Raw genomic sequence first — 4,611 nt, 5'->3', positions numbered from 1 at the left:
GTTATGACCCTCAGACATTTTAGGTATTGGCATTCAAGGAAGATCAGTTGATCAGAGCAATTATGCTGTCTTAGCTAAAGTAGTGCAATAAGAAATTATAACAGTGTTACACACACAGAATGGAAAATGACAAGCTGTGATCACTAATAATTTACTAGCTTTAACCCTAAGTGCAGGATTTGTAGGTATATAACAAAATGTAAGAAAAACCAGAGAATTATACACAGTAAATATTCACTCCATAGGAGAACCTTAAAGAGAAAAAATTAAAAGAGAGAAGAAAATACAGTGAAATAAGAGAAGCAAAATAGTAGAAGTAAGGTTGAAGGGCCGAGGAAGATAATCTAAGTTTCAGGAAACTGGTAAAGAAGATAAGACGGAATAAAGGATTAAAAAAAAAAAAAAGCAGGAATAAAACAAAAAGACACCCTACAATGTTCACTCCTACAATGGAATAAAAGCAATTAGAGAAGCAAAGACCACACACATACACACACACACACCCCAAAAGCAAAGAAGAAAGAAAAAAAGCTGTGAATTCAAGGCAGTGATTGTCTTCTGGAGTCTACAGTTTTGTGTCAATATCCACTTCATGGTGCCAGTCTGCTCTCACTGAAAGACAAAAGAGGCAGTCAGAGCCCAGCTAGAGTGGATAATCCCAGCAAAATGGCAGCAGGATTAGGGCATGGTGCTGGTCTGAGATTTTCATACCTACTCTGTGCATAGGCCTCGCACAGAGTTGTTTAACTTATAATATTCTGGGTGTCTCTTGCCGGCTGCCCATGGTTCCCTGCCCAGTGGACATCTCCCATAGTTGTTCTGTGTTTAGTCACTGTGGGAATTTAACATTGGCCTTGAAATGAACCCACCAACTGATGGATGCTCTGAGTCCCAGACTCAGTTGACCCCTCCCTACAAAGGCATCTGACAAGCACTCTCTCCAGAACACAGCAGATGCTGACACTTGAATAGCGTGGAATAGCATAGCATAGCTGATGCTTGAATTAGTCTCACTCACCAGCTGTTGCAGGACTCAAGAGTCCACTGCTCTTTCCACTGACACATTTCTCCCTGGAGGTCTCTGGAGCCTCAGATTTCATTATATTTCTGTAGGCTTGACCTTCCTTTCTCATGCAATGAGCCAGGAGCCAGGGAGAAAGTGCAGACTGTCCCTTCCTTTTTCTGATTGTGATCTGTCTCTTCAGTTTTTCTGTGGGCTACCATTTCCCTCCAAGTCCTTCTTGGGTCCCTGGAATCCATTTTTCTCCCAAGTTGTTATTTCTAGTGTCCAGATTGTGAATTTTGGAGAAGTTGATTTACTGCTGCTTACTACTCTGCCACCTTCCTAGAAGTGTTTTATTTCTATGACTTTTAATGAAAGAAATAGCTATCTTGTTTTACCAGGTCACTTAAAGGCTTTATACTTTAAAAAGCAAAGCCAAGAAAAAAAGTTCTCACTTAACTCTGCTATCTCCTTCCCACAATATAATATTTCATCACCACAGAGGAAAAGAGGGGCTAGTACTGGGGAAGGAAGGAAGAGAGAAGAAATATGAAACTGTTTCAACTACAATAATGTATTTAACATATATTCCATTATCCAATAGTTAGAATGAGGTGAATTTCCTGGATTTGAGACAGTGATTTAATGTTCTCCCTTGTCTGTGGCAGCACATTATTCAATAATATGCCCTAAGTAATTATATGACTGAGAAAGATCAACAAAATGAACTGTTATCAGAGAAGAAAGTAAGGATATTGCAGCATTAATTAATAAAACATTCAGATAACTAAGTAAATTTCCGGCTAAACTACTCTGCTAACCTTAGTTTTACTTATACTGAGCCTCTCATTTATCTATGGATTTTATGAAGATTATGAAAATAAGGTTATTTTAAATGGCAATTATGCATCATATTCTCTCCTTGTGAGATGGAATTTGAGTGGCAGCAAGCACTGTTGAAGTATAATTAATAGCAAGTTGAGTTGGGGCTATATTTACCATTTGTGGAATGGGGTGGATGGTCAGAAGTCTTACACCAATTTGAGCACATTCACAGTGGCTGGCGTACGAATCTGAGGGCAGTAGGAAGCAACACAATTTGAAATATATAGCATGGGACTCTGTGCAAAACTATTTTCTTCCATCAGATATTTAAAATAAGTAGAAGATTCCTTTCTCATTGATATCTTGTCCTATAAAGGTATAATTGATGATACAGATATGTGTCACATAATGACTTTTCACTCAGGAACGGATTACAGTTCTGACCATGCTACCATAGAATTATAACAAAACTAAAAATTACCATTTCTTGATCATTTCATAGTTTTTTTTACTTTGTCTTTTTTTGAGACAGGGTCTCACTATGCAGTTCAGGCTGGCCTCAAGCTCACTTTATAGTCCAGTCTGGTCTCAAACTTTCAATGATCCTCCTGCCTCATCTTCTTGAGTGCTGGGATTGCAGGCATGCACCACTATGCCTGGCTGATTTTATAGTATTCTAGCATCATAGTGCAGCAGGTTATTATCATGTTTGTGGTGACTGAGTGTACAAACAAATTTGCATGGCCAGCTACCTGGTAATATGAGAAACTATTTTGAAGAAAATAATATACAATATAACAACTATTGTTAATTTGCTATTTTCTTGTTTGGAAATTCTGTATTATTGTTTTTTTTGTATTCTCTTTAAAATAAAAAAGAAAAAAACTATGATACATACAGTTATATGCAGTACATAATGTTTGATAATAAGTGATTGTTATTGGTTTTGTATTTACTAGCCTATATTTTTATTACTGCTTCAAAATTTACTCCTTTTACTTATAAAAATGTCTGCTATAAAACAGTGAACTGGCCAGTGAGATAGCTCAGCTGACTAATTACCTGCTTTGGCAAGTGCAGGGACCAGGGTTCAATCCCTGGTCCTTCCTGCTGCACTGGCCCTACCCCTGGGTGAGCTGAGACAGCAAGAGAGTCTGGGCATGGTGGCACATGCTTATAATCTCAGTGTTGGGGAGGCTGAAAACAGGGAGATCACTGTGAGTCTAAGCTGCATAGTGAGAACCTATAACAGATACATTAAATGAAAAAACAAAATAAAATAAAACAAGAAACCCCAAGTAAACTGCAGTATATGAAAGACCACCCCATGCCTCTTATTTTTTATCATGCCACATGATTTCATCATTTTCCCTTATACCTTATTTAGTTAAATATTGTTTTATTCACTGTGAATTTAGGAATAATTTATATTGTATTGCAGTACATTATAAAATATACAATATAAATGTATAGCATAGCCTCAACATGTAGTAGATTTTATCATTTGGGTTTGTTTAAGAGCAGTCTACTATGTTTGAATATGGGTGAAATCTCTTATTTTTTATTTAGGATGTGTTTTTGTTAAGTGATGTGTATCACATCATTTAACCACCTATATAATAACTTTTTTTTCTTTGATGGAAGCTTTATAGCATAGACCATATTATTTGTCTGTTTTAATCTCCAACTGATGTTATACTATGCAAATTTACATGACTTTACCAATAACTTGTTATGAAGCCAAAAGAAACATATTTCTAAATTAACAGAAAAGCATACATTTCAGTCATATAAGAATGAAACCTAAATTAACATTTTTTATTTAATAGAAAAGAACTCTTTTATCTGGGACCTGTCTGCTCTGTACACACAGGGAACCACTTCTACTTCTCCTCCTCCTTGGACAGGGTCTTGATAATCTCTTCTTGGCTTACAGGGAGCTTTTTGAGGGCTTTGTCCACTTTCAGCTCGAGGATGTGCTCCATGAGGATCTGCTTGTTCTTGAACACCTTCCCCTTCCCCTTCAGGTACAAGCTGCGGTACTTGGATTTCCTTAGATTTCTGGTATCTCTGGAGCAACCTGTGCAGGATCCGCATTCCGCACATCCAGGTCACCTTCTCTGGCATCCGGGCTTTGGCTGAACCTTCTGCTTACCAATGCATATATGCCTGTCCTCCTGGTGAGCCAACGTGTTTTTCAAGCATCGTGCCCAATAATGGAGAGTCACAGGCTTGTGAATGATCATTCCATCTTTGATCAATTTCGGGACCTGATGGTAGGAATTTGCATTGGCAATTTCACTGGTCTCACTGGGGTCCATCCAGACTATTTTTTTGCCACAACGGAGGACGCTGGAGGCCAGCCCCTTCTGAAGCCTGAGCATACTCATGGCTGTGGCCACTGTAGCAAAAGCTAAATAGACATTTTAGTAATGTTTTATCAAATAATTTTTATAATCATCAGATATAGCTATAAGATGTGATTTACTATCAGAATCACTGATGATAGAGGCCAGTAAGTTTGTTGATCTGGAGTCTGTGAGCCATAGCGTCAAGAAAGATGGTGGGATAGTTCACCCTGAGTCTAAAGGCCAGAGAAGCTTGGGAGTTGCTGATGTAGCTCTCAGTTCAACCCAGAAGGCTTCCAAAACTGAAGGACTGCTGGTGTTGGGCTTGGAATGCAAAAAGGTCTGAGAATCTGAAGTCCCAGAGGAGATCAAGAGAAGATGAATGCCCCAGGCCTAGAGGAGAAAGTAAATTCTACTTCCCTTTCCTGTCTTATG

General features: G+C 38.3%; 1 pseudogene; it reads right to left on the bottom strand.

Moving 5' to 3' along the window:
- Positions 1 to 3,711: 3,711 nt before the first annotated feature.
- Positions 3,712 to 4,218, bottom strand: LOC101591311 (annotated as a pseudogene).
- Positions 4,219 to 4,611: the final 393 nt, after the last annotated feature.

The sequence above is a fragment of the Octodon degus genome, unplaced genomic scaffold, assembly GCF_000260255.1.
Source record: "Octodon degus isolate 3935 unplaced genomic scaffold, OctDeg1.0 scaffold00007, whole genome shotgun sequence".
NCBI lineage: Eukaryota > Metazoa > Chordata > Mammalia > Rodentia > Octodontidae > Octodon > Octodon degus.
The sequence above is the reverse complement of the archived record's forward strand: the minus strand, read 5'-3'. Positions and strand labels throughout refer to the sequence as shown.